General features: G+C 48.5%; 1 long non-coding RNA gene across 1 annotated transcript; it reads left to right on the top strand.

Annotated features, from left to right (window-relative positions):
• Positions 1-5,509: 5,509 nt before the first annotated feature.
• LOC135383494 (uncharacterized) lies at positions 5,510-9,557 on the top strand. The gene is made up of 3 exons (XR_010419910.1): positions 5,510-5,658; positions 8,597-8,692; positions 9,033-9,557. It is a non-coding gene; the product is annotated as an uncharacterized LOC135383494 (long non-coding RNA).
• The last annotated feature ends 11,587 nt before the right edge of the window (positions 9,558-21,144 follow it).

Below are 21,144 nucleotides of genomic sequence, written 5' to 3'. Positions count from 1 at the left end.
CCCGTTTGTCTCCCATGGAGAACACGTACACGCGCGCAAGCATCGCTAATACGACTTCGCTTGGAATGTTTCGTAGCCTTACCCCATCAGAAATAACGAGATAAACAGGCAAGCCTAACCGTTGTGGTCATAGCGTTCAGCACTAGAACTCTATAGCTCACCCCAACAGGAAGAACAATGGTGTGTGACGCCAGCATTGGGCGCTAAATTGTGGGAAACTTTCGATATCCCGTGGGGTTCGACACGGTCCACATCTATCACCCTCTCCAAGAGAATGGCCACACAACTTTCCAGAACAACTGGTTTACTGCTCTATCCTGCTGGGTGGGCCAAACGAAACCCCCTGTCCCGCGCTTCCTCTTCGCACCTGTCCGTCGGCGACGATGGTGCCACCATGTATGTCATAATCCCCAGAGTACATAACAAGAAAGAAACCTTAGGATGTCCTGGGCGGTCTCTTTGTGTCTAGAAGACCTTGACCATGGACGGCGCGGAATAGACAGCACCCGCAGGACGTGATTCTCTGCCGCTTACGCGATCTTCTTCTGACAGAAGTCTTCCCGTCTGCCAAGCGAAAAGGAAACGGGCCTATTCAAACCTCAAACCGTAGAAAGGCCTATTCAAACACCTATTCATAGGACCCGACTGAGACAACTATATCCGAGAAAAACACGTCACAGAATGAAGCTAGCAAACTCCTTACTATGCAGAACTTGCAACGGTCCTGAATGTCACGTCACGTCATAATGCATTGCCAAAAAACTCGGAAAACATTGGAAAAGCTTGACAACCGTCCATTCAGCTTCTATACAATATTCTTGGACCTTGGCCCAGCCCTCAACAACAAGACAAGGCAACGAAAGCCTTCTGTGCATTTTTGAAAAATAGCGGCATATCCAGCCGCTACTAGGTTGTAAGCAAGAGATGATAGTACAGGTGATGCTCACTACAGAGTGTGACGTATGATAGTCACTGCCATATTGGCAAAACTCACAAGAAATAGAGCTGCAGGCGCCTTCTGGGCAGCCACAAAGTTCCAAACTCCCGCTCAGTAAGCTGAGAAGATGGAAAAGGAGTTATGGAAAACTCCTCGCGTTCGCCACGTCGCACAGGAACATACAAGTTAACGATTAGAATAGGGTATCATATACCGTCACTGTGACGATGGTAACAGGCACGTTTCTATTTGGAAGAGGAAAGCAGCGTACCCAACGCAGTGCTCAACTGAACGCCCTGACCAAGAAACGCTTGGAAATCCCGGCTTGAGAAAACCGAGCCTTTATAAATGAATCAAGTACTGCATATTGAAACTTATCGTGCAGAGTAACATATGATATAATATGCCGTAATATGTAGAATTACATCTATATGAGCCGCCATGCACAGTACGGGCCATGCAGATGAGTCCTCAAACGCAGGACACCGCGAACCCCACCGTTGTAACTTCTGCACGGCCTAGGACAATACAAGATTTCTGTCCTCAATAAAATATTTCGGTCGTTCTAATATTCGCCAGGGAGGGAGACAACGCTCTGAGCATGCCCTTACGCGATGTGGTCAGGCGCCTGGTCCGAACTCGTCGGAACAGTGCAACAGCAGTGCCGGATTTATAGGCCATGTGAAATGCATACAGGGTTCGATATTTTCCGTAGACATAGCGGCGAAGCGATGGTGGTGGTGGTGGCGTAGAGGAAGAGAGGTTCTGCCTGACAGGCTGCCAGTACTTTCATCCACGGCGAAGCGATGGATTGGAGTCAGGTAAGAGGAAAGCGGGTGAGGTCTGTCTGTCCGATCGACGACACGTTTCACTCCATTGGGAAGGGGAAGAAATGAGGCTGGGAGTGTGAAAGAGACAGAGAGGGGTGGGAGAGGAGGGGTGGAGAGGGAAGTCTGGTCGAAGCAATGGCGGAGACCAGCTGTAGCACGGTTCATGGTGCTACAGGGACAGCGACTGGGTCACTGTTCTGCTGCCCTGCGTGGCTAGGTTTGGGATTTGCCTTGGTATTGGTCACGGATGCTGCTGGATTCATGCCTTTCTGGGCGTGGCTACAGGCACTGGTGCAGTCCCGTAGATTTCAGGAAGTCTAGAAGCGCCGATTGTGTGACTCTGCGCTGACGTACCTGCCGCTATTGCCCCATTGGCCTGAAAAATACTAGAGGGAGTGAAAAACAGAGGTGGGAAATAAAGGTGACATCTCAACCAGGGTAGATCAACAACCCTTCTTTTGCGTTCTTCGTGGGTTTCGTTGTGACTTTCTTGTCAATGTTGAAGATGAATAGAAAAAATCGGGGATTTTCCCGGATTCTGCAGGCACGGTCCACGTTCAAGCTTACAAGTTTAGACGATGAAGCAATTAATGTTCATGAACACCCAGTAACGCATAACGCCGTTACGCGTTAGTTAGTAAAAATGTAATGACGTTACGTTACTCATTACTTTTCTCCCAAGTGTAGTGCGTTACCATATTTCACTACTCGAATGTAACGCGTTACCGGTAACGCACTGCTTTGTAACGCGTTACTCCCCACCTATGTCTCGGATTCGCCGAGTCACGGACAACAACAACAACAATTTTAAACGAAGGAGATGTGATGACGACATGGGATGTTTCACGGAAGACAAGCTGTAAGTATAGTATTTGTGCTATCTGCATCCACTTCCACTTTGATGCCTATGCATCAAAGGAAATGAACACAGCCATCCTATGAGTGAGCTTTTGGGCCTTCAGTTCTGGAGAGCGTTTCTTAATTGTTTTTTTACTTTCTCTGTATACTTCTTGAAACGCTGTGTGCATTGTATATTTTGAAAATCCTCGGAAACAAAAGGAAAGGAAAGACCTGATGCAAGAGAGATTAAATTGTGTCATGACAGGTGTCGGAAAACAGACAGAAAGAATCACATTTTACGTTTCTACTTTTTTTTACTTTTGTGGAGGTCATTTCAAGTCATTAGACCCTTAGGTCCTAATGGACCCATCAAACCGCTAAACCGTTAGTCCTGTTGGAGATGTCCGAAATTACGATAGGCCTGTTGGCCTAATGGTTCCATTAGTATTAGCCCTGATGGATTTTTCGATCGGGAGGGTAGCGGAGATGAGGTCATAACTCTGCGGCGAGGCGTTGGCGCTGCCAACACCACGTATAGATACAGAAAGCCTGCGCGCTTGTTGACGAGACGTAACAATTAAGAGCCAGCCAATGAGGATCGTGTTTTCAACGGCCGTAGCCAATCACGAACGTGCTATCAGCGGTCGTGGCGATGGAGAAGAACCACCGTCGTCTGCGAGTTATGAACTTCTCCGCGTACTAAACGGGAAAACTTTCAAATAAAGCGTAAAACGATCTCAATCTTTCTCAAAACCAATTTTCTGAAAAGCGTCTTGCACTTTTTGTCTAGATATTTGGACGGCAGGTTCCAGGTGAGCTGCAATTTGTGGGTTCCTGAATTTGCACAAAGACGAATTTCCGTAGCAGACGAATTCTGACTCTTAATAGAAAGAGGGAGAGGGGCAATGCGCAGACTTTCTGTGTCTAGGTGCGGTTGGCAGTGTGTGGCCTTCCCTCCTATTCCTAGCTCCCTCGCAGAGTTCCCTCGGAGACTGTAGGGATACAGATTTGTATGGAGATCTACAGATTTCCGGCAACATCTATAAATCTACAGGTTATTTCCGAAATCTGCAAATTTTTTTACTCGTTTCATCATGATGATGAAACGAACCTGAGCATAGGCTGCACAAAATACTGGAACATACACAACGACAGTGATTTATCCAGACACCCCTACACCCCCACCCAAATATTCAGTGACACCCCCTAGCTTTTTCACCTGTGTACCCCCTACAGCGGGCGCGTTTGTGATTTAAGGTTTAGACACGTGACGGTAATGATATTGTCACGGATGAAAACAGACGAGAAGATGATACGTGGCAATATGTTAAGCTGTAATGACGTAACTATAATAATGACCCCCTCCCCCCCTCCAATTCTTTTCCAATACCCCTTCATGCTTGGGGTTCTGGATAAACAACTGCACAACGATCGTTACCATGCTCATGCTTGTTTCACCATAAACAACTTTATTGCGAGATGATGACTGGGGAGTTTCATCGCCAAAGGCGATACTCTACCGCGTTGCTGGTGGTGATGCGGGGAATGAAATAATGAGCCCCTTCACAATAAGGATGGAAGTCCCATAGTATCCAGAAAGATGAAGAGCGCTTTCAGGGCAAAGCGTTGGTGGGCTGGATGTGCCCATGTTTGTTTAATCATGGATTTCGTGTACCAGCTAGCGTGCCTTTACGCTATGTTGTCAGATTTTTGGGCAATCCTTAGAAAAAATTGTGACGAGAAGCCTAATTCACGCGCCACTCTCGGGTGAAAAAAAAACAACGAATGTTTAATTTCATGTTTGCTTCATAGTGCGCTTGTTAAAAAATGACTGTCAGTATATAACCTTCGAAATTATGTATCACTCGTGGCACGGAAGCTGTTCGCACTTAATTACACGATGTAGCTACTAATCATCGTGGTTAGATCGCTTATGTATTGATTTGTCTGATGATGATGCTTCATTTTTTTTTTCTTATTCTTGCTGCCTCCACTGGACGCAAATAGATCTCCACGCAGCCGCCGGCGCATTGGCACCGACAAACTAGTGGTGGTGCTGTGCTATTTCAGGGCGGTTTGCCTGACGGCTTGTTTCTTGGTTCTTCCCAGACAGTACACCCGGCACCAGGATTTGAACCCCGAAGATCCAGTCCATTCTGCGCAGCTCCCCAATAACTTTTGCCATCACATATTTCCGTTGTTCCGATGCAAAAAGTGAAATAGAGAATGTCAGACGATGAAACGCACAAAGTCCTGGCCTAAAAAATATGTTGATTAATCAAATTGTATGTTTTACTGCAATCTACAGTTTTTTACGAAAATCTCCATACTTTTTAACAAGCGATCTCCATACTTTTCCTCCGACAGGTGTGGCAACACTGGCTAGAGATTTTAGAAAACCGTGTGTCCCAAACAGTATACGCCTTGAGCCTACAAGAGTCTTGTAAGACAGGGGTCAATACCGATTAGATTTATGTTTAGCATTGATATGTTGTTCTTAAGGAAGCTTTTAGAAGTGCGAAATTCCCCAGTCGAGTGACAATTGGCTATTCCGCCCTTTGTCGAACGCTGTTCACGCATTCCGGAAGCGTTGCGTTTGTAGAAAAAAAAAATCAAGATGCGTTTCCCAACCCAAGCGATGCCCAAGCTCTTCTTTCTGTTGTCTTAGTAAGAAAAACAGAGATAAATGCTATCTCAATTCGGTTCATATGCACCGAGTCCTTTGAAAATAAGGCATTCACAGCGAACTGCTCGTACAACCGTCATATCACTTTCCCTTCGAAATCAGTGATGTGCACAATCAGGATTCATGGCGTGCTTATAAAGTTCACCAGCACTAACACGGAGGTAGTAACAAATACATCAAGTGACAATAAACGAGGAAAAGGACAAGGAAACGATAGCCACGCATGTGCGGTTTTCGTTGACGCTTTTAGGCCACAGTTCCAATCGCCCTTAGTGGATAACGGCCACTGCTCGCCACCTTCTGCGCGGTTGGTCATCCACGGCGTTCTTTCGCGAGGTGCGAATCATCTACACATTCTTGAGACCGTAAGTTCCATTTAATTCGTTGCGTCGGTATAGTTTGTTCCTCGGCTGACAAATTAATCGTAGAGGCATTCAAGTCGTCCTCGCTCTGGAAAAGTATGTTTGCGGATATTGTAAGACCAAATTTTCGACTGGTGCCACAAACTGAATGGCAAAATGCTCTTTATATATATATGGAATTGCTCTTTATATATATATATATATATATACATATATATATATGGAATGGAATGGAATGGTTGTATATATATATATATATATACAAGGGGAAAATAGCCGAAGCTCTGTAGCTGCACGTTGAGCATATGTTTACAGTTTGGCCGTGCACTCCCAGCCGAGTACAGCTGTTTCGTCCTACTTGGGGACTTTAATGCCCATCATGAGCTATGGGGCAGTTCTCATGCAACCAGACGCGGCAAAGAAATCGTCGAGGCTGCCGACGCACTAGATACGGTCATTGCTAATAGTGGCTCCCCAACCTTCTACAAGCCTCCAAGTACATACACTGCAATAGACGTCACGATTCACTCACCAGACTTAGAGGTCATATGGGAAGTAGGACCGGACACAATGGAGAGTGATCATTTTCCAATTTTCATGTCATTGCCCGGACTGCTCGGAGGACGCCCCCGCCCACATGTCCAGGAACACTCCGTTATCCACTGGGATCAGTTCCGGACATTCTTAGAGAAGAGCGGTTCTGACGACACATCACAGCTGATATTTGTCACAGCTTGTCTGCTGCTACTCGGGTGATCGCCACTCGTACTTTCAATCCAACACCAGACCTGAAGTTCCTGAACCTAGCTGCAGCAAGAAGAAGAGCACAGCGCCTCCTTCGACAGAATCCATCCCGTGCGAACCTAACAAGTTACCGCAGAGTCTCAGCAGTCCTACGTCGCTACTCCGTAGCCCTGCGTAGGCACCGATGGAAATCATTCTGTTCTTCGTTGAGCCCCCAAACACCTGGGGCAAAAGTGTGGCGAGTCATAGACAAACTCGCAGGAACCCAACGTGATAGTCATCCTTTCCAAAAATTTGCCCTAAAACTAGGCATCACCATAAGTCAAGCCACTGAGCTCTTCAGTGAAACCTTCACCCGGGAGGGCAACCCACAGGAGCCAGTAGAAACGGCAAAGGACTCCCAACATGTAATGGACACTCCGTTTACGCGACACGAGCTACTAACAGCCTTGCGGAAATGTACATGACGCAACAGCCCAGGACCCGATGGCATCACATATCAAGCCCTTAAAAACCTCCCGCCACAAGCACAAACGCGACTTCTTGATCTATACAACAGCATCTGGATCTCTGGGACTGTACCCCTTGCTTGGAAGCATGCCATCCTGGTTCCCGTCCTCAAGCCTGGTAAACCTCCCTTTCAACCTGAATCCTACCGACCAATATCCCTCACCTCCTGCGTTGCCAATTTAATGGAAAGGATGGTTCAAGCAAGACTACTGTGGTTACTGGAAGTTCACTCCATTTTGCCCAGTAACATGACCGGATTCCGCTGTAAACTCGCAACCAAGGACAACCTCTTAGAGCTCTGCTCTGTCGCCGATGATGCAAAAAAAGGAGGTCTCGCGTTTCTGGCTGCTTTTGTTGATGTAAGAAGCGCTTTCGACATGGTTTCGCCAGATGTGGTGTCAGCTCAACTTCAGAAAATCAAGGTCACCGATTGAACCCTCCGCTTTATCACTGACATTCTCAATGGCAGAACCACTCAAGTAAGACTCGGAACTCATTTGGGTCAACTCAAACATTGGCCTAGTGGATTACCACAAGGAACCGTCCTGAGCCCGCTGCTGTTTAATGTAGTAATGTCTGGGCTTCCTGAAGCAATTCCCAGCCTTTCCCCTGCTGTGCAGCTGACCATGTATGCAGACGACTTCACAATCTGGACTGTTGGCAGCCGACTAGTACAAATGAATCGCAACCTACAAAGGACCTTAAACGCCATCAAGGAATACTTGAACTCCGTGGGCCTCTCCATCTCAGCCGAAAAATCGTCCTACATGATCGTCAACAAAAAACGGAGAAAAGATCCAGCCAGCCTCAATATCAACGGCATAAAAATACCCAGGGTGAAACAACAAAAAATCCTAGGCCTGATCATGGACGAGCGGCTTTCATGGAAACCGCAAGCAACAGCACTCATTACAACAACTGCACAGTGCCGGAATGCCCAGAGAAGGCTGCTATAGCTTGCACTGCGGCCTCCACAGGTGGCGCCGTCACCGTGGAACATTGACGTCTCGCCGAGATGCACTGTTAGTGCCGACCCAAGACCGTGTCACTTCCCTACGCCGGGCTGACGAGTCCCAAAGTAGGACGAAACAGCTGTACTCGGCTGGGAGTGCACGGTCAAACTGTAAATATATATATATATATATAAAGGATATATTGAAGTAGTCCGGATGCTCACATGCTGACCAACTCACAGCCTGAAAGTTTTCAAACCCGCTGGAAGAGGCTGGGGCGCAATGCCCTTCTCCCCCTCCCCTCCTCTCTCTCTCTCTCTTTTTTATTTTTATTTATTTATTTTTTGCGTGAACGCTTTAGGGTGCCGGGTACTTTGTTCCCGCTTCGTGCACAGAGACCGAGCGGGTGTCTGAGATTCCGTGCCATGAAGCAAATTTTTATAATATTGTCACGTTCACTCGCGTAAAACATTCGATTTTTTTTTTCGGATACCCCTCGTAACGTTCATCTTGAGTGCCGACTGGGTAGACCTCGGAGGATGCCTGATCCACAATGAGAAAGTTTCGGGGTAGGGGTGGGGACTCAAGTCCCTCACGCAGTCGGCGCCTGTGGACCAATTAATCGGGAGAGCCTCACTGAATGGCAATAGTGAGCAGACAGTGGAATCATTGGGGAGTTGTTGGTCTACCAACATATTGCGGGTCTTGACATTGCTCTACCTTTTGTTGCGCAGATTTCCGTGAAATGTCCACAATAATAGAAGGAAAGCGAAGATCCGTCAGGATCCGGGAACAGCTGGCGTCCCAAACCCTTCGCGACCAAAGCGGAGGTTAGTTACAATACCATTTCCCTAAAAATATAGTGGTTGATTGGTTCGCTTTCACTTCCTCGTGTCTTTGATGTCACTAAATAATAAAAAAAATATAAAATATATAAACGGAGATAGAAATTTATGTCCCAAGAACCCGAAGACGTGTATACCACTTTCCGGGCCAAAATATTTTTCGCACGGCAGGCCCGTGATGTCGCACTGGGGTAACATGCACCACACGAGTCACGCATGATAGGAAATATAAAAACAAAACATTATCAAAGCTTATAATCATGTTCATAGACTGCAGTTGAAGCGATATTACGGTTTCTTCAAATCTGCTCCATGTACATCGCAGGTGAAACTACGACCGCCCAGAATGCATCTGTTGGGAAGGCTACGCCGCCCGTGGGCGACGCCAAGAAGTGCCAAAACAGGCACCCTTGACGTAGTAAAGGGAGTTCAGAAGCTCTCGCTTCAAGAGTTTCAACAAAAACCTACGAAGACGAAAGTTCTGAAATGGAAAGATATAGAGAGCATCGTCGAGGACGAACAGAAGTGTACAGCACAGGGGGAAGGCACAAGGGAGCGGAAGGGTGATCCACTGCGAGACATTTCGAACGAAGACGGTCAACACTCCAGGCTGGCAACATCGGCAATCAAAACGAACTCCAATCGTCTATGCGAAACTTGCGGACAAACACTTCAGTTGCACTTGCGCTCCGCTGCGCTCAGTACACCCATGACCCATCACCCCAAAAATTCATCACGGGACAAGCGCCCGACATAACCCTGCAACTTTGTCAACGTCAACGTTGGTCAAGGGTACGGCGGGATCGTCAGAAAGTCGTGTGGGGTCCAAAAAGGAGAAAATGGACTGAAACACTACAGGGCCTGTGGGGGGGGGGGGGGGGGGGGGGGGGATATGTTTATTATATAAAAAAAATAAGAGGGAAAGGTTAGTCACCGCTATGGCGGCTTGCTATTCCCAGGAAGGACAAAAAATAAAGGCAAACAAAAAGAAAAACAAAGAAAAAGGGGAAACAAACAAACATAGGAAAACAAATAAACAAAAGGAAAAACAAAAGAACAAAGAGGAAAACAAACACAAAACTGGTCACAGTTCACCCAGAAGGCCACAGGACCGCAGAAACTGAGCAAGTGCCTTTGTCTCCTGACTATATTGTGTGGGGCCGAGCAGCGTAGCTAGAGATAAGTCCGAAACCGGCAGGCGAGCGATGCGCGACCGTAGGAGAAGACGACGTTGGTGGTAGCGAGTACAGTAGAGGAGCAAGTGCGGGATGTCTCCCTCAACAAGACAGGCGGGGCAGTTCGGGGCACCAGGGCCTGTGATTTTTGAAATTCGCACATGAACAAGATCCCAGGCCCATGTGTTATCGTTTCTGTAGAGCTCGTGGTGCTTCACCAGTTCCCGAAATGCTATACGGGCCTATACCAGGGGTTACCACGCGGCCCACGGAAAAAATAAAAATATTAACGGTCGTGGCGCTGTCATTGGGCTCTGTATTCGTGCAGTTAACCTTGGGTAAATTAGTGATAGAAAACTGTTGCCAATGGCCTCCCACGCAGCAACCACGTGGCCCACAGTTTCCAATCTGGCCAATGATGTGGCTCGATCTCTCGGTCGCGTTTGCAGGGTCGGAGACACTTTCTCTTTCGAACAATTTCGACGTTTTTAAATCGATCCATCGCAGGTAAGTGCTATTTATTTCTATGGTACTCCTCGCATTGATATTGCGCCAAACGTTAAGCGTTGATAGACGCTACTCGTAGATGCTTTTCAGCATGAATGCTACCGCTCAAGAAGGCTTCTGTCAAAACTTACCAGTGCAGCATCACATGGTTTCGGTTTTAGTACTCCATTATGATTTTTGCGTTGCTTTTCGGATAACGGGTTACGTTTTGAAGAACATTTAGTCCAGTAAAGTGTGCCAGTGTTTGACTTCAGACGAAACGTAATCATTTGCGTGCTGCAGCTGTACGTGCTTGCATAACTGGGAGCCTGGACATCTTCAGCTCAAGGTAAGTTTTCGTAGTTATGCGAAATAGTAAAATTACAAAGAAAAATAAATTTGTAAGCGAAATTATTCTGCACTGATCCGTCCGCGCGGTGGTGTTCGTGTTGGTCACGTTTCCTGTCCGTCGTCATGGGCGCCATTACGGGGGCCAAAGTGGGGCCGTTGCCCCCTCCTGGCTTCCAGAAACCTAGGGTTTCCCAGCCAAGTCAATGTAGTTGCGGGCGCAGTTGGTGCACTATGACCCCAAACATTCTGGCCTGCCACCCACCCCCTCCCCTGGAAAAAATCCTGGCGGTGTTTCTGTCCTTCAATCATAACCCACATGGTGGCCCTGAAGTGGCAACTTGCTCTTTGGTCCTCCTGTATACAGGGTGTCCCAGAAAACGTGTCATTGCATTATAATAAAAAAACTATGCCACCTAGAATCATGCGGTCAACAGCATTTGTTCTTATTAGGTTTTTGCCACCTCCTAATGGGAATGTCATGTACTCCAAGTTTAATTATGTAAATATTTGCGAACTGAACTCGAAAATTTGCCAAGTAAAGGTCACTTTTTTACCCCACCAATATGAAGAGCGTGCCGAATTCACTCAAATTCATGATAATTCACAGTGATATTCACGAGCTATCCCATCGGAAAAAATAGCCGAATATCATGCTTTTCGGAGCACCGGACCATAGCGCGCGATGCCTTTTTGAGCGCAATCGCACTCAGTGCGACGAAAGGAGGTTCCGAAGCCAGCCCACAGAGTGATAGTAGAAAAAGTAACAGTTCCTAAATTGGGAGAGGGAAAGCATTATCCCAGCGAAAGTGGGACGTGATAAGCCGTGCCTGTTTTATCTCCCTCTGCGACGTCGGGGAGGGATGGGTTTCCAACCTCCTTTCGTCGGACTGACAAAGATCGCGCTGAAAAATTCATCGTGCGCTATTCTGTGCGACCTCCGTAGAGCATGATGTTCGGCTATTTTTTCCGATGGGATAGCTTCTGAATATCCCAGTCAATTCTCATTAATTTGACTAAATTAGACACGCTCTTCCCATTGGTGGGGTAAAAAAGTGACCTTTACTAGGCAAATTTCCGACTTAAGCTCGCAAAAATTTACATAATTAAACTTACGTTACACGACATTCACACGAGGAGGTGGCAAAAACCCAGTAAGAACAAATGCCATTGACCGCATGACTCTAGGTGGTGTAGTTTTTTTTATTAAAATTCAATGACACGTTTTCTGGGACACCCTGTATAGTTGGTGTGGTACGCTACCAATACAGGTTGCATCCCAAAGCAACATTATTTATTTTTCATCGCAGAAGTGCAACGAGAAAGATTGAAAGATGTCACCCGGTAAGGAATCTACTGCCGCATTCGCTGCTCTTTTGCAGGCCTCGGGGATAAAGACGGTGACCGAGAGGCTCACAGAAGTCAAAGAGGAACGCCTGATGCAACGTGGTCGCATTTTTCAAAGGCACCCCCGTGGTTTAATTGATGACAAAGTGATGCTGTATGTAGGACCAGGATGGACCGTTCGTGTCTCTTTGATGACGTTTAGGAGATCAAAGAGCTTCTCCGTTTTCTCTCCTATTACTACATTGTCCAAAAATGCCGTTCAGAACCTCTTTACAGTCTCACTGCAACGCCCCCCCCCCCTTTAGCGAGAGGACAAACCATGCCTCGGTTCCTGTGAAGGATATCCACCAGGCGATTTTCTCTTTGCAGCGGGGAGACTTGTGGTTGTGTGCCTGTACTGGTGAACATTATACGAACAAGGAGAAATATATCAGTTGCAAGCTGTTTATTACCAAGAGCAATAAAGCATTGTTTTTGTATACCGTATACGAGGTACACGGTACAATAGTGGCTGATGAAACATAGAAAATGCTGAAGAATTATCATTGACAGAATAGCCTAGGATCAACGATGCAGTAGAGGTGACTGCAGCCTCATTAGCTCTAAAAAAATACAATATGATTGGTCTCCACCGGAGCTCCCGTCTAAAGGAAAGCACACTGTCCACATTTCAGTATACATATACGTACTCGGAGATAAGACGGCGATACTCTTGGTCATGGAGTGCCCATTGGGAAGATGATGTTGGTGACGCAGATGTCACCGATCTGTGTGTGCTGCTGTTTCTAGCAGAGAAGAACAGGTTTCCGTCGTCGCTAGTCAGTTGCTGAGTAGGTGTGGCACGGTTTCCGGTTTGTTGCAGGCCAGACACAGGGGGCTGTTGGTACCGCCGTTCCTGGATAGACGGACCATTGTACGGGTCGTGGATGTCCTAATTCGTAGGAGTAGACCGGCGTCCGTTCGGCTCAGCCCGGTTGTTAGACACGGCGGCGGGGCAGTGCCGAGAGCCAGTGCCGAGAGGCCGAGCGAGAGCGAGTGCCGAGTGGCGGCGGGGCCAGGGCCCGAAACTCGCCAGTTCCATTGCGGGATAAAGTGAGGCGCTTCATGCGTTTCACGTCATCGGACGTCAGAAAACGTCACAAATTGAACGTCATGGAGACATCCGGTGGCTAGTGATTACTGATTGGTTCCCATGAGGATGAATTCGTTTTCTGAGCCATGATTGGCTGTTTTGAAATTTGTTCGCGAGCGCTCGAACAGGCGACAGCGCGGCGGCTGTGCCGGTCGGAACCGGCGTCCACGGAGTCGCCGGCGTCCGTTTCAGACGGCTCGTGTTGTGTGCCGGTTGTGTTGGACTATAAGTTCTGATTTTTCCTGTTTAAAAACGCAAGCTGTATCATGTGAGCGCCCTCGAACAGTCACAGCTGCCAGGGAAGATGCCTGCGCAACATTTGTGCTCTGCTTCTTGGTGTAGAAACTATTCGAGCGTCCGAACGCCTCGTACCTGATACCTGGTCAACGACTGCCGAGAGGTAAGTCATTTGTCGTTGCTTGTTGCCTTACAACACCGCATTCACTTCGTGTATTGTGAATAAGTTGCTTAACAGTTACCGGAATACGCGGTGACCGAGACAGACAGCGTAGTTTTGCAGATACGATGGTAGACGATATTACTTTTCGTGGAACAATATCATCTAAATGTTATGATTAAATACCCGTTCACGTCGTACTGTATAAAGGTATGACGCTACTGTAAGCCTTATAAGTCTGATTCTTGGTGATTTCGCTCGACAAGTTTCGTCAGACGCGTTGACTTAGTAGCTGTTCTGTACGTAGCGCCAAAGCCAAGATTGTCAGGCTAATCGGTCTGAATATATAATTGTGAAGTAGCGCAATAAAAGGTATTTTTCGTACTAAGGTCGCTCATCACACCCCATGACTGCGAGCTTCTCACAACCCTACAACCGTTCTTATTTTTCGCGTTCAATAGCACCTTTATTCTTTCTATTTACATTGCAACTTTCACATGCATAACCATATATCTGATACCAATTGTTTTCATCTTGCAGCCACTGAGCTCCAGTTCCCAGTAGCAGTCCTTGCCAGAGGCAATCCGACATCATCAGGCTTCTTCAAGCAAATTTTGGAGCAATATAAATGTCATCCTGTGTACGTCATGCTTGCATAACCGTATGTCGCACAATAAAATACTTCGTGTGACAAAAACAACCAAGGCTCAGTCGTATTCCTGTAACTCCCACTACATTCCGACAAACGCGAACAAAAAAACAGTGCATGGAAGAAAAAAAGGAACAACAAAAGAGGACGGGAAGCAGAGCAGAGAGGAGGAAAGTAGTAAGAGAGAAACGGATGACACGTCATTTACGTCATTCGCGACATAATCAAAAAAGAAAAAAATAGGGTGGCTAGTCCTCAGACATTGGTCGAGCTCCGGAGGTCACGTGAGTTTTCTGCTACAATAGATTTATACTACAGCTTCGCGCCCCGCGGGGCAGTGCCGAGAGAGGGAGCATTCGTTTGTCCGAGTCATGGTCCGAGTGAAAACTCCTGACCACGGAGTAGAAGTAAGGAGGCCGATCTCTCCCCGAGCGCTGTTAGGAGAGTTTCGTACCTAATTCATCGAATATTTGTGGCCGTGTGGCGGCGCTCGCGAACTGACGGAGGCTGGCATCGCGGCTCCTCCCGTAGTTACGCCTTGGTTAGCGCTATTTATTCCGGTTACGAAAACAACCTTCGAAACAAGAGCTCAAGGATAGCTTGATGAAGAAACACTTTCATCTTGTGCCCATGCAATTTTCAATATACGCCTTTTGTCTCGAGATGCATTTTTTAAAACTCGCAATACCATTTTCTGTGCGCCATGTGGGAAAGCCGCCGTTACGGGACTCGCAGAGGTGTGTAGAGTGTAGTGTAGAACAGCCAAGGGAGCCCGGCTGTTGAACGGCTGTGTACAACGGCAGGTTTTCTTATGTTGGTCGCTTGCTTTCTTTTAATGTGGTGTTACAGCATTACTGTTATCCGCAGCAGATATTAAGCCACAGCTCTACCGGCGCCTTTACATGCAAAAGATACTGAGAAATACCCGTGATGGAAGGTTGTTCTCAGGCTCCTTTTACAGACATACCCACCATACTTCGTACAGAAATGACTCATGAACACAGGTACAGATACGTTTTTGCGTTTCATTTCCATCTGTTTTCATAGATCGTTAGCATTTGCCTGTCACATCAAACGCAGTCGTATAGTGTGCCCGTGATTCAATAAAGGGGGAAAGACAGTGCAGTCGATCACTCGAGTCTCTGACTTTTGCTTTTTCTTTCATCGCAGACCTTATCAGTTCCCAGTCGCACTCTGTGATTGTAACTTTGATTGCTTTTGCTGCAGTTTTGTCTTCCTTGCCTTGTCTCCGTGTCGTCCGTTTTCCATCTTACATCCGATGTGCATCCTCATCACCGTGTAATAAAGATATGACAGATCTTGTGAGGTCATCCTTGTGTTCACAGCCAAGAGCTGGCACAAGAGTCTGTTCCATGTCGTCAACAATGCAAAAGAGCATATCCTCATGCATCCTCCCACTTAGTCTCTTCATTATTATGTTTTCGAGAAATGTTATCAGGTTCAACAGCTGACCTGATGTGAACTAACTCTTAAAGGTATGAAGCAGTTTTTGCTCATAATTTACACAAAATCACGCGTCTGCTGCGCAGCAGACACGGCGCGCTAAACACTGGCGACTTTCACTTTCTCTGAATTGCAGTGGAGATGTGCAATCAGCAAAACAACAGCGCCGTCATACCCTTGAAGTTGGCTTCACACCACAACATTCCAATTTAGATTATCATGATAACAAAAGGTATAGAGTTAAACCAGACTCAAAAGACAACTTCATTCGTTTGTAGTGTTTTGTCACAGAAGACATTGCCCTTTAAAGGATTAAAGTCAGTCAGTATACTTCTTAGATGTCACTGGAAAGCATATAAAAAATATCGCTTCCAAGTTCTTCGCGAAGTGCTTCTGCTGCGTTTAAACTGACAGTCTCATGCTAGAAGCTTCGACGGCACTAAAATAAAGACAAGCAATCGGGAAGATCATTTTTCGGCGTTCGCGTTCATCTTTGCGAAAACTTTGCTTTCGCTGTCGGTATCCCTTGGAGGTGGCTTCCCCTCATCACTGCTAGTGCCGTCAAAAAGGCTTTCCCACCAAGCTTCGAAACGAAAGCGTTGCTTGCTTCCCCGAATCATACTGTAGGCGCATAATTGACGAATGACAGTTGATACTCCCTTCAGTGAACGTGTTTATTTATCAAACCCAGTTTTAATCCCAGTATTTGACACGTAATATAAGTTCGCACGAAGCGCATTTCTAAGGCATAACTCCAGGAGAGGCCTCCGACCCAGCCTCCGGCAGTTCACGAGCGCCGCCACGCGGCCACAAATATTCGGTGAATTATGTACGAAACTTTCTGGCAGAGTTCGGCCTCCTTACTTCTACTTCGTGCTCCTGACGTGCGCCTTGATTGCGTTCTTGATGCAGCTGGCTGTGGGCTGGTCCGGCTGGACCTTGAATTTGCGGAGGGTTCAGGGAAGCCTGTTTGCAGAGCTGCATGGCCGGCGACTTCATTTCCTGGTATCCCCTTGTGACTGGGTAACCACTGCAGGACGATAGTGATGTCGTTGTCATGTAGAACCTGGATTTTGTTTCTTATTCGGCCGGCAGAAGCGCATTGTTCGTAGTGTGACGAAATTGCGGGTCAGGGCACCTCTGGAGTCCATGATGATGACGGCTTTGTCGGTGGCGGCCTCGTTCACGGCGTCCAAGGCTTTCGAGATGGCAAGCAGCGCAGCGTCCGTAGATGGGAGTAGCCTTGCTATGGATTCGACCCAGTTGATACCGAGAGCAGGCGAGTGGTACGCCATGGCGCTCACTCCGCGAGTACCGTTGTCCTTGTAGAAGTGGGTGAAGCCTCCGTTGTGCTTATCAAGCTGGTCAGCAGCGATGTTTGGGCCACGATGTCCGCTACTTCACTCTTGTTGAACAAGCCCGGGAGTCGTGAGCCGATGGCCAGGCTGCTGTACGTCCAGAGTGGGTGCACTTTCGGCAGTTGTGGGACGGCAGGGACAATGTTCCGAAGGTCCGCACGGCGAAGCGGCTGTCAGGGCGTGAACGAATTCGCTGAAGGAATATCAGTTGTCCGGCCGACGTCCTGATCAGTCTGGCCAGCTGCTGCCAGAGCCGTTGCATTACCGCCAGGCGGAGTGGGAGAGCATCTGCTTCAGCGAGCACAGCACCGCACAGCATTGTGGTAATTGGTAGGCCAAGTGCATGCCGCAGGGGCCTTCCCTGCGATGCGTCGCTTCCAATGTTTCAAAAGCTGAAGGACAGAGAAGGGCATACGGTAGCAGAGAAACCTTGCAAGGGTGATTGCGTTGTGCGACGTGATTGCAGTGCGTTGGGGGCATCCCGACGGGGGCCCGCTAATGTGCCGGACGCGCTTTGTAGTTGAGAGACAAGTCTCCTTCACCTCAGTCACTTTCCGTGATGGCGTGTGGCAGGTAAGAGATGCAGAGAAGGCTTGCTACTGCTGTCGCTGCAGTGAGATGGCATGTCTTCGCAGGACGCCCGAGATTCGTCGGAAGCTGGTCAGGTTGGCTGCAGTGTGGCGCTTGCGCAGTGTTCGTTGAGCACGTCGACGTGCGGCACACAGGTTCAAGAATTTCAGGTCCGGCTTGTGGCTACCTGAGGGAGTGAGCGTTGCCGCTGTTAGTGCTGCTGGGATGGCCTGATTGACGTCTTCACTGCCGGCTGCTGCATGGAGGGACCGGAGTTTCTTCCAGTTGGTGATGTGGAGTTTCCGTTTGGGGACGTTGTTCTTGAATGCCAGGGTTATGAAGATCTGGAAACGGTCGCTCCCCCATGTGTCCATACCGATTTCACAGTGGGCGGGCACGTCGGCGTATGCAGGGTGACTTCGATGGCGCTGGTGTGTGACGCCTTCAGACAGCATAGCCGATGACATGATTCGAACCCGTGTCACCTGCCAATCTCGGCGTGGAAAGCAATCATCTTAACCACTATGACAGGGGAGCTGGTAGGTGCTGCTTACGTTGTGGCTTTGGCTCCTCCCTCTTTGACGCAATGGTGTCCCAGACGCTGGGGTGTTGTTGAACCTCGGTAGGGTTGGCCCGGGGTTTTTCCACCTAGGTCTTCATTGTTCTCGGTGGTCAGCGGCAGGGCTGGTTTCACCACTGCCTTCGGCGGTGGCGTCTTCACCAGCTCGTGGTTGATGGGACCGGACCCGACGGGGCGATCCTCGAAGGCGCCACGCTTCACGACAATGATGGCAGCGCGTCGTTCCGGGTATTCGCCGTAATTGGATGGGTGGGCGCCGCTGCAGTTGGCGCATCTTGGGGCAGCCCTTGGCTTCTGGGGCAGACGCGGCAATGTGCGTCGACCTTGCAGTACTAGCAGCGCTGTACCGAAGCGCTGGCAGCGAAAGCACTGCGTGGGGGCAAGGAACTGTTTCACCTTGAAGATGTTGATGCCAAGGATCACGTATTCCGGCATCGGGGCATCGCTCCGGAAGGTGAGGACGACATTGTCCGTTGCCTGGCTGCTTGTTTCGCCGTGTCCAGGGTGGCGGAAGCGAAATTGTCGTCGTGCCTCAACTATTCCATAGGGGCGGAGGAATTCCAGCAGCTGAGCGTCGCTGTAGGAGACCCTCACTCCGGTGATTTTCCCCACGTCTTTCGCGTAGGATTCCGGGACGCGGGTGATGACGGCCATGTTTCCTAGCCACGTGAGGGCAAGGAGGGACTTGGCGGCGTCCATGGAGGCCACAGTGACGGTCATGCGGCCGTTCTTGGAGATCCAGTGGCCCTTGATTTTCTCCTTGGTAGGGGCGAAAATCTCAGTGGACATCTTGTTCGGGCCCACGTTTAGGAGGCTGTCCTCCTTGTTCACTGGGGTCAGCACCACGGGAATTCTGGCCTTCGGGTTTTTCCTATAGACTACAGTCGTGAAGCCATCGTCATCGACTGGAGAAGTACGTTCACCATGGTGGACAGGGCTGGGGCTACGACACGAACGTTCGGACATGGCGTCGTCTTCGCTGCTTTCGTCCACTTCCATCCGACGTTTTTTTCGGCGTGGGCGGCACGGAGGGTGGCTAACCTTGCTGCACATGGGGGTCGTTGGCACAGGAAGTAGCTGACCTTGACTCCACGTTGGTGTCGTTGGCCTGGCCAGAATGCTCAGGTCCAAGCCCTGAGACATCGTCGCTTGGTCAGTGTCCGAAGCCAGGGGGTGACTTGGAAGAGATACACTGCAGAGCCCTGAAAGGCCTGAAAAGGGCTAACAAAATGCAGGGCAAGGCTGGCAGTTGGGAATGCACCTGAGGGCGACGAGTCAAGAGAGACTATACAAGCGACGGCGAAGCGATCCCACCGGCATTCGGCCGGCATTCCATTCCGGCCTCCACCTGCTTCGTGATGGCCCTCCCCGGCACTTTCTTGGCGGCAACCCTTGGAGCTCACTGTTCACTACAGTCGCGGTACTCTTGCCTTCTCGCCCTTGAGCCCGCTCTGCTTCAGCCCTTCACTGGAACCCGATCGGTTTACATCACGTTTGTCCATGCCATCATGCAGCTGCTCTACCCACTTCCATAATCACAGTCTGTTCGCCCAGACGTCCCTCGTCCATGTGTCGTTCTCATTCTATCACATCGCGGTATCGACGCGGGCCTCAACCGCCCCCCCCCAATTCGAGCCCCAGGGTCACCAGTAGTAATTATGCGCTGTTTACTCGCAGGTAGTGATTTATACTCGGATGTTATCAACAGTACCCTCCCAAGCAGCACAATGTACTGAAAGTCGAGTGCAATAGGGGTGGACGGTATGTGTCTTATCAATGTTCTTTAGCTTCACGAGTATTTTCAAGGCCTTCCACCTACCCGTCCACCCCTATTGCACTCGACTTTCAGTACATTGTGCTGCCTGGGCTGAACCTTACCCACCCGATCCTCAGCATATCACAAGCTTCGATTGTCGATATCTTGCTGTCTAGTATCTATCGGTCGCATGCCTTGCCCCCCCCCCCCCTCCCCGTTCTGGAAATGACACTGGGAACGCCCATGGTGCCTTCTAACGCCTTCCTCACCTGAAACATACCATACACATTATATAGCGTAGCGAACATAATTGGCGTGCCCCTAAGCCTCTGAAACTTGGTGTCACTCATAGAGACCAGTGCCTTACATGACGATCAATTTGGTTTCCAGACAAACCATGGTAAGAGGATTTAGTATACTAGCATCACAGGACACAGAAGAATGAAACAGCGTGCAGGATGCTTTCAAATACTTAAAATTATTTTCTGGATTAAAAATTACCTCGCGCATCGCACTCATGTTGTTCCTTATAAAGGCGAGCTCTCCCAGGAGCGCGACATATTATCAGGAGTCCCTCAGGGGTCAGTTTTAGGGCTACTGCTCCTTCCTCATATTTATCCATGAAGTTGCTCACGACTCACGAAATTAGGTTGCACGCGGATGACTGCATCTTGTATGTCCGAGTACTCTGTCAACACCATCAGATCGCTCCTAACGAGACGCTCAAAAAGTTTTGTGAGTGGTGCAAGACATGGCCATTGGATATCAACTTCTCGAAATGTGCAGTGGTATCTTACTGACAAGGCCTTAGACTAATAAGACTAACAAGATCAACCCCAACTTGTCTTTCCGTACACTAGCTGTTAATGCAAGCTTGCTAAATCAAGTTAACGGTTACAAATACTAAGGGTTTAACTTTTCTTCTAACTTAAAGTTGAATGAACATATCAGTCGTATATCCGCTAAGGCTCTTCAGAAAGTATAGGTTGCATAAGACGTAGCCTGATACTCTCACCCAGTGAGACTAAACTTTTGGCTTATAAAACGATTATGCGTCCAGTTCTCAAATATGCCTCTGCCGTGTGGGATCTACCTACTAAGAAAGACATATCCTTAATTGAAACAAGGGAAAGGGTGCAGGCTAGCTGGTGTAGATCCATGAAGAAGACCGAGAT

This window comes from Ornithodoros turicata, chromosome 2 (genome assembly GCF_037126465.1).
Source record: "Ornithodoros turicata isolate Travis chromosome 2, ASM3712646v1, whole genome shotgun sequence".
NCBI lineage: Eukaryota > Metazoa > Arthropoda > Arachnida > Ixodida > Argasidae > Ornithodoros > Ornithodoros turicata.
The sequence above is the reverse complement of the archived record's forward strand: the minus strand, read 5'-3'. Positions and strand labels throughout refer to the sequence as shown.